Raw genomic sequence first — 10,543 nt, forward strand, 5'->3', positions numbered from 1 at the left:
TTATGTTAAAGTTTTTAATTTGTAAGTTCATTATATACTAATTCTTTATTTTATTTTTTTGGTTTATGTATTCTTTTAAGACAATCATTATATGTTGTGGCTGAACATTTAATGTAAATTATATTAGATTCATGTTATCGATCATATGTTATGGAATGTGATATATATTGTGTATATGTTTGTATGCTTGTGTTGCTTCAAATCAATAAGTAATTAAAAATCATGAATATGTCGTATTATCCATGTAAGTCTCTTTTAAAATGCAAATTGTATATCTTATCACTTTCTATTTAATATGTGTTTAAAATTTTAAGTATAATAATAAGTGTTTTTTTTTTTTTTTTAAAGTTTTCTTTCACTTATTATGTAACACCCATAAAAATCATACAAGATTTAAACTTTTAAAAACATTTCAAAACCATTAATCATTACAAAACTTGTTTTCAAAATAGTTCTATATCAGAGTGTCCCATAAACAAAGTCATAAAATGTGAGGAGCTGTGCGATCACGTCTTTGCCTTCCTGCGATCATCTGAGGTACCTGAAACCAAAACTAAAACTGTAAGCTCGAAGCTTAGTGAGTTCCCCCAAAATACCAAATCCATAAAGATATATTCATATCATATAACATATAAGCAACCAGCATGCATAATGAGCCTTTAGCCTGACTGGACCTCCTCGAAGGCCTTCAGCCTATCTGGACCGCTCTCTGAGCCTTCGGCACGTTTGGACCGCCTCGTAGGGCCTACAGCCTATCCGGACCGCTTGCTGGACCTTTGGCCTAACTGAACCCCTTTGCATGACCTTCAGTTTATCCGGACCGCCCTGGGTATGTTGGCCTTCAGCACAAAGCAGGATCGCCTCAACCCAAACCCCAATCAACAAACATGTGCACATACATATCATACACTAAAATATATAACAGTCAACCGATCTAACAGATCACTAATCATAGCAACATCCTATTACCAAGATACAGATCTAACCGGTCACTAACATAGCATCATCCTATATACCACGATACTGAACTAACCAGGTCACTAGCATATCACCATCCTAACTAGCATGATGTAAATAAATGAGCATATCATCCAATAAACCCGGATACAAATCCGATAAGGGCTAATATTGGTGCCTTAGACCCAGTTGATGTAGTGGGGAGAACTCACATCTCAACTGTTGAATCAAAATGATAACTCAAACTCTCGAACCACGACCACGAACTCCACCACCTATATTTACCATAAGACCATTTCTATAAATTTCCAATTTACCAAAATACCCCTGAAGTCAACTAGTCCACCCTTGGTCAAAGTCCAAGTCAATGGTCAAGGTCAACAGTCCATGTTGACCTGACTCGTCGAGTGTAGTTCACTGACTCGTCGAGTCCTTCCAGAACTCGAGAAGTCGTGAAATCGCTAGTTGACTCGTTGAGTTTCCCTACAACTCGCCGAGTTCATGCATGCCCGAATGTCGGGAAAACCCTAGCTGACTCGCTAAGTCGTCCTACCGACTCATTGAGTCCATGCAGAATCCTTGCACATCAATCTTCATCGGACTCGCCGAGTTGGCCATGCAACCCATCGAGTCCCTTCAGTGCTTTCTTTGTAACAACGAAAATTTTCAAACAAAATTTTCATTTTTAAAATGCATAAAATATTCATATAATTTATTTCACAAAATCACAAGTGTCTCAAGTCAACATAATTCCACAAGAAAAGTCAAATCCCAGAATCCTCAACATAATCTCGAACAGGTGTGTACAATCACGTCGGTGCCTTCCTACGATCCTCGGAGGTACATGAAACACATATCACAGAACACGGTAAGCATAAAGCTTAGTGAGTTCCCCAAAATACCACGCACATAATTAGCCATTCTAGGCTATAGCTCTGTAAGACCTACCGGTCAATCTGTATAAGTGGGATCCTCTAATCCCACAGCTCGTTGGACCCTCCGGTCCGGTCTAAGTGAGAACCCTCTGGTCTCACTGCTCGTTGGACCCTCCGTTCTGGTCTAAGTAAGGACCCTCCAGTCTCATAGTTCGTTCGACCATCCGCTCCGGTCTAAGTATTTCATAACATAACATACATTACATATCACACATAATACATATCTCAAGCAAGAACATAAGACCCTTTGGTCACACATAATTACCACTCTAGGTAAGGTATAGTGAGAAGACTCGCCTCGTAAGCTAGCAAGTGAAAATCTCGTACTCGGAACTCTCGAACTCTAACCATCAGTCTAGTCTCTGCCTAACACATATAATAATTATCCCTAATTAATAATGGCCCTCAAGAAGCTAGGCTAACCCTTCTACAAACTCACAGAAGGGTAAAAGACCATTCTACCCCTCCATAGGCTTAATAGTTCACAATTTGACCAAACCCTAAAAGTCAACAAAATTCAATGGCCAGGGAGTACGCTGCACATACTCGATCTCTAAGTTGAGCGTACTCGGCTGTCATGCAGGCATCGGGGATGCACGACCACTACGCCGTGCGTACAGGATTTACGCCCGCGTACTCTCCAGTTTGCTCTTTCTCACTGATTTGGTCTTACACAGTTAAGACATTGACTCATCTCATAGATCCAGACTCTCTAATAGCTCCTAACCCATAAAGTCAGTGACTTTAAGCCTTTGCATGGCTAAAAAGGTCACAAACCCTCAAAATATACACTCTTTTGCCTCAAGGAGCTCATAACTCATGCATGGAGTGATTCCAACGACCAAGATTGGATTTTGTTCACATTACACCACTCGTAAGCTCAAAAGGGGTTGGTCCTAGTCTCTGGAGTTCAAGATCTCATCAAGCCTCCACCTTTTTGGGACAAAACCCTAAAATACTCCATTAATATACTCATAACAAAAGAGAGGTAAAGTTTGAAGCTTTATACCTCAATAAGAAGCTCCCAACTCAGATATGCTCGGATCTAGATGTTGGAATAGTGTCTAAGGCTGCAACTATATTAGGCAAGTATTTGACCCGATTGTGCATGGTCCTTTTGGGTTGCCTTCACCATAGCAACTTGATAGGATGATTTATTATGAGAGAATAAATATTATTAATATATTATGAGAATAATATAAGGAATAATAATATTGTTATTTGATTAATATAAGTCATAGATTAATTAGTATTAATTTGGTGACTTAAAGAGATTAATTAAATAAGAGGGTATAAACTGTCAATTGTTTGATAGTTACACTTTAGACTGTAAATCCTCCATGGATAGAGGATGGACGAATTCTAGGGCTTGGGATAGCCTCAAATTCGTCCAAGGCTTATCTTTGGTAAGGATTTGGATTGCTTTGGGTAAGGATTATCCAACTAGGGTTTAAGGGTGAAACCCTAGGAGTCTACAAGTATAAATAGACCCTTAGGGCATGTGAAATCTGCATCTCTTCAAATGAAAAGAACCCCTGGCCGATTTCTTCCCAACCTCTCTCTCAAATCATCCTCTTTGGTAGTTGGTGTTTGTAAGCCATTAGAGGAGTGACAATTGTGACTCTAGAGCTCCAAGACAACAAGATCAAACAAGAGATTCAAAGGTAAACTTCTAGATCTGATTTTGTATTGTTCTTATACCTAATTAGTCATTAGAAGTCTTGGATTGAAAGCATGTTTAATTAGAAAACCTAGATCCAAGCATTAGGGTTTTTCATGCCACATAGGAAAGTTCTTATGGCTAAAACCCATCACTAGAAGCTTGGAATCCAACTCCTTCTTCTTCAAGGCTTCCTCTTCTCTTCAAGAACACATAAGAACTCTCAAAGGCTCATAAACACACACACAAGCTCTAAAACGAGGGTTAGGGCACACTTACGGTTTGTTGTCTGAGAATGATGGCCATAAATGAGGCCATTATATCCTTTAAATAGGAGAATCACCCTAGATTAGGGTTTTCATTCTGGGCCTAGTACGCCCAACGTACAAGGTGGTCTCCGCGTCACTTGCACACTGATGAGTACGCTAAGCATACACCTCAGGTACGCCCTACGTACTCGTTTTCACCCTTTTTATAATAAGGGCCAAAATAGAGAATAGCTCAAAAGATCAAGGTTCACAAGGTATACCTGGACTTGGGATGTTACAATTCTCCTCCGCTAGAATCAGACTTCTCCCTCAAAGTCATGCTCCGGAAATAACTCTGGATGTTGCTCTGCATCTCCGACTCCGACTCGCAAGTCAACTCGGACCCCTTCCGATGCTGCTACTGGACCTGAACCAGGGTCACTTCCTTATTCCTCAGAACCTTCACATTCCGGCCCAAAATTGCAATCAGTATTTTAATATAATTCAAGCTCGCATCCACCTAAATGTCCTCTAATGGCACCACTGACGTCTCGTCGGCTACACACTTCCTCAACTGGGACACGTGGAAGGTGTTTTGAATTTGACTCAACTCTGCAGGTAACTCCAGTCGGTAGACTATTCTGCCTACCCTGTAAGTCACTCTAAAAGGACCGATATATCGGGGCCCCAGCTTGCCCCGCTTCCTGAATCGGATCACCCTTTTCCAAGGGGATACCTAAAGGAGGACAAAATATCCAACCTGGAATTTTAGCTTGGTTCGTCGCCTGTCCGCATAACTTTTCTGGCGGCTCTAGGTCGTCAACAATCTCTGTCTCACCTGCTGAATCTGCTCAGTCGTCTTTAGTACTATCTCAGTGCCACCCATCACTCTCTGCCCCACCTCCCCCCCCCCTCAATAAATAGGAGTCTGACACCTCCTCCCATATAAAAGCTCAAAAGGGTGCATGCCAATACTCGAATGGTGGATGTTGTTGTAGGAAAACTCAGTCAGGGGTAAGTATGTGTCCCAACTTCCTCTGAAGTCCATGACACAAGCACGCAACATGTCCCCGAGGGTCTGAATCGTCCGCTCGCTCTGCTCGTCCGTCTGCGGGTGGTATGCAGTACTAAAATGCAGGCGCGTGCCCAACTCCTCGTGAAACTTCTTCCAGAATCTGGAAGTGAAACGCACGTATCGATCTGACACAACAAGATTGACACCCCATGCCGAGATACCACCTCTCTCACATAGATCTCGACCAATTTCTCTGCAGAAGAGCTCTCACTAATAGCAAGAAAGTGAGCACTCTTCGTCGAACGGTCCACTATTACCCATATTGCGTCAACTCCACGCGCAGTCCTCGGTAGCTTGGTGATGAAGTCCATAGAGATCTGTTCCCACTTCCACTGGGGAATCTCCAGTGGCTATAATGGACCATGTGGGTGCTGGTGCTCTGCCTTGATCCGGCGGCAGGTCAAGTACCTCTCAACTACCCAAGAAACTTCCCTTTTCATACAGGGCCACCAATAATATCTCTTAAGATCCAAATACATCTTTGTGGCCCCGGGATGGATCGAGAATCTCTATCTATGCACCTCCTCCAACAGTATACGTCGAGCTCCTCCTGTGTAGGGCACCCAAATTCGCCCTCAGAAAGTCATAAGCCCTCGACTATCCGTCACAAACTCGGACACCTGCCCAACCACCCGCTCCCTCTTGCGGTTCTCTGGTCTCACAGCCTCCACCTAGGCCTCCCGAATGGTATCTAAGACTGGATTCATCTTTGTGATCCTCATACACATCTCGAATCAGAGGATGCTCTGCTCTATGGCTCAGGGCGTCAGCTACCACATTAGCTTTGCCCGGATGCTACAAGATCTAGCAGTCATAATCTTTCACCACATCCAACCAACTCCTCTGTCTCATATTTAAGTTGGGCTGATCCATGAGATACTTCAGACTCTTATGGTCCGTGTATATGGTACACCGGACTCCGTACAAATAGTGGCGCCAGATCTTGCGAGTGAACACCACCGCCCCCAGCTCTAGATCGTGGGTGATATGTCTCGTCTCACGAGGCTTCAACTACCTCGAGGTGTAAGATATCATGTTCCCTCTCTGCATTAGCACCACACCCAACCCGGATATAGATGCATCACAGTAAACTACAAAGTCCTCCATTCTCTCAGGAAGAGCTAACACCAGGGCTTTGCACAACCTCTGGCGAAGAGTCTCAAATGAGGTCTGCTGCTCGGGACCCCAAGAAAAAGTGACACCCTTCCGGGTCAATCTGGTGAGGGGAACGACAATATTGGAGAAATGTTTGATAAATCTTCGGTAATAGCCGACCAATCCCAGAAAATTCCTGAACTCGGATGGGGATCTCGGCACCTCCCATCGCATGACTGCCTTAATCTTGGCCGGGTTGAACAATATCCCATTCTGAATAACGAGATGCCCTAGAAACTGGACCTCTCGTAACTAGAAATCACACTTGGAGAATTTAGAATAAAGCCTCTCCGATCTCAATACTCCAAGAATCTCTCAAATGCTCCTCATGCTGCTCTCTGGATCTCGAATACACCAAAATATCATCAATGAACACGATCACCGATCTATCTAGCATAGGCTTGCACACCCGATTCATGAGATCCAAGGAACGCCGCCGGTGCGTTGGTGAGCCAAAAAGGCATCACCATGAACTCGTAATGCCAATAACGATTCCTAAAGCCCGTCTTTTGAATATCCTCTTCACAGACTCTCATATGATGATATCCAGACCTCAAATCGATCTTGGAGAACTAAGACACGCCCTACAACTGATCGAACAGATCGTCGATCCTCAGAAGTGGATAACGGTTCTTGATCGTCAACTTGTTCAACTCCCGGTAATCAATGCACATCCGGTGTGAACCATACTTTTTCTTGACAAAAAGGATCGGTGCTCCCCACATTGAGCTACTCGGTCGGATAAAGCCCTTCCCCAACAGCTCCTGGAGCTGTGAGGATAACTCCTGCATCTCCGGCGGCGCAAGGCGATAAGATGCCTTGGCGATAAGTGCCGCCCCCGGAACAGATCACCATCCTAACTAGCATGATGTAACCGGTCACTAACATAGCATCATCCTATATACCACGATACTGAACTAACCAGGTCACTAGCATATCACCATCCTAACTAGCATGATGTAAATAAATGAGCATATCATCCAATAAACCCGGATACAAATCCGATAAGGGCTAATATTGGTGCCTTAGACCCAGTTGATGTAGTGGGGAGAACTCACATCTCAACTGTTGAATCAAAATGATAACTCAAACTCTCGAACCACGACCACGAACTCCACCACCTATATTTACCATAAGACCATTTCTATAAATTTCCAATTTACCAAAATACCCCTGAAGTCAACTAGTCCACCCTTGGTCAAAGTCCAAGTCAATGGTCAAGGTCAACAGTCCATGTTGACCTGACTCGTCGAGTGTAGTTCACTGACTCGTCGAGTCCTTCCAGAACTCGAGAAGTCGTGAAATCGCTAGTTGACTCGTTGAGTTTCCCTACAACTCGCCGAGTTCATGCATGCCCGAATGTCGGGAAAACCCTAGCTGACTCGCTAAGTCGTCCTACCGACTCATTGAGTCCATGCAGAATCCTTGCACATCAATCTTCATCGGACTCGCCGAGTTGGCCATGCAACCCATCGAGTCCCTTCAGTGCTTTCTTTGTAACAACGAAAATTTTCAAACAAAATTTTCATTTTTAAAATGCATAAAATATTCATATAATTTATTTCACAAAATCACAAGTGTCTCAAGTCAACATAATTCCACAAGAAAAGTCAAATCCCAGAATCCTCAACATAATCTCGAACAGGTGTGTACAATCACGTCGGTGCCTTCCTACGATCCTCGGAGGTACATGAAACACATATCACAGAACACGGTAAGCATAAAGCTTAGTGAGTTCCCCAAAATACCACGCACATAATTAGCCATTCTAGGCTATAGCTCTGTAAGACCTACCGGTCAATCTGTATAAGTGGGATCCTCTAATCCCACAGCTCGTTGGACCCTCCGGTCCGGTCTAAGTGAGAACCCTCTGGTCTCACTGCTCGTTGGACCCTCCGTTCTGGTCTAAGTAAGGACCCTCCAGTCTCATAGTTCGTTCGACCCTCCGCTCCGGTCTAAGTATTTCATAACATAACATACATTACATATCACACATAATACATATCTCAAGCAAGAACATAAGACCCTTTGGTCACACATAATTACCACTCTAGGTAAGGTATAGTGAGAAGACTCGCCTCGTAAGCTAGCAAGTGAAAATCTCGTACTCGGAACTCTCGAACTCTAACCATCAGTCTAGTCTCTGCCTAACACATATAATAATTATCCCTAATTAATAATGGCCCTCAAGAAGCTAGGCTAACCCTTCTACAAACTCACAGAAGGGTAAAAGACCATTCTACCCCTCCATAGGCTTAATAGTTCACAATTTGACCAAACCCTAAAAGTCAACAAAATTCAATGGCCAGGGAGTACGCTGCACATACTCGATCTCTAAGTTGAGCGTACTCGGCTGTCATGCAGGCATCGGGGATGCACGACCACTACGCCGTGCGTACAGGATTTACGCCCGCGTACTCTCCAGTTTGCTCTTTCTCACTGATTTGGTCTTACACAGTTAAGACATTGACTCATCTCATAGATCCAGACTCTCTAATAGCTCCTAACCCATAAAGTCAGTGACTTTAAGCCTTTGCATGGCTAAAAAGGTCACAAACCCTCAAAATATACACTCTTTTGCCTCAAGGAGCTCATAACTCATGCATGGAGTGATTCCAACGACCAAGATTGGATTTTGTTCACATTACACCACTCGTAAGCTCAAAAGGGGTTGGTCCTAGTCTCTGGAGTTCAAGATCTCATCAAGCCTCCACCTTTTTGGGACAAAACCCTAAAATACTCCATTAATATACTCATAACAAAAGAGAGGTAAAGTTTGAAGCTTTATACCTCAATAAGAAGCTCCCAACTCAGATATGCTCGGATCTAGATGTTGGAATAGTGTCTAAGGCTGCAACTATATTAGGCAAGTATTTGACCCGATTGTGCATGGTCCTTTTGGGTTGCCTTCACCATAGCAACTTGATAGGATGATTTATTATGAGAGAATAAATATTATTAATATATTATGAGAATAATATAAGGAATAATAATATTGTTATTTGATTAATATAAGTCATAGATTAATTAGTATTAATTTGGTGACTTAAAGAGATTAATTAAATAAGAGGGTATAAACTGTCAATTGTTTGATAGTTACACTTTAGACTGTAAATCCTCCATGGATAGAGGATGGACGAATTCTAGGGCTTGGGATAGCCTCAAATTCGTCCAAGGCTTATCTTTGGTAAGGATTTGGATTGCTTTGGGTAAGGATTATCCAACTAGGGTTTAAGGGTGAAACCCTAGGAGTCTACAAGTATAAATAGACCCTTAGGGCATGTGAAATCTGCATCTCTTCAAATGAAAAGAACCCCTGGCCGATTTCTTCCCAACCTCTCTCTCAAATCATCCTCTTTGGTAGTTGGTGTTTGTAAGCCATTAGAGGAGTGACAATTGTGACTCTAGAGCTCCAAGACAACAAGATCAAACAAGAGATTCAAAGGTAAACTTCTAGATCTGATTTTGTATTGTTCTTATACCTAATTAGTCATTAGAAGTCTTGGATTGAAAGCATGTTTAATTAGAAAACCTAGATCCAAGCATTAGGGTTTTTCATGCCACATAGGAAAGTTCTTATGGCTAAAACCCATCACTAGAAGCTTGGAATCCAACTCCTTCTTCTTCAAGGCTTCCTCTTCTCTTCAAGAACACATAAGAACTCTCAAAGGCTCATAAACACACACACAAGCTCTAAAACGAGGGTTAGGGCACACTTACGGTTTGTTGTCTGAGAATGATGGCCATAAATGAGGCCATTATATCCTTTAAATAGGAGAATCACCCTAGATTAGGGTTTTCATTCTGGGCCTAGTACGCCCAACGTACAAGGTGGTCTCCGCGTCACTTGCACACTGATGAGTACGCTAAGCATACACCTCAGGTACGCCCTACGTACTCGTTTTCACCCTTTTTATAATAAGGGCCAAAATAGAGAATAGCTCAAAAGATCAAGGTTCACAAGGTATACCTGGACTTGGGATGTTACAATTCTCCTCCGCTAGAATCAGACTTCTCCCTCAAAGTCATGCTCCGGAAATAACTCTGGATGTTGCTCTGCATCTCCGACTCCGACTCGCAAGTCAACTCGGACCCCTTCCGATGCTGCTACTGGACCTGAACCAGGGTCACTTCCTTATTCCTCAGAACCTTCACATTCCGGCCCAAAATTGCAATCAGTATTTTAATATAATTCAAGCTCGCATCCACCTAAATGTCCTCTAATGGCACCACTGACGTCTCGTCGGCTACACACTTCCTCAACTGGGACACGTGGAAGGTGTTTTGAATTTGACTCAACTCTGCAGGTAACTCCAGTCGGTAGACTATTCTGCCTACCCTGTAAGTCACTCTAAAAGGACCGATATATCGGGGCCCCAGCTTGCCCCGCTTCCTGAATCGGATCACCCTTTTCCAAGGGGATACCTAAAGGAGGACAAAATATCCAACCTGGAATTTTAGCTTGGTTCGTCGCCTGTCCGCATAACTTTTCTGGCGGCTCTAGGTCGTCAAC

Source organism: Lactuca serriola, chromosome 5, assembly GCF_051521515.1.
Source record: "Lactuca serriola cultivar US96UC23 chromosome 5, Lser_US96UC23_V15, whole genome shotgun sequence".
NCBI lineage: Eukaryota > Viridiplantae > Streptophyta > Magnoliopsida > Asterales > Asteraceae > Lactuca > Lactuca serriola.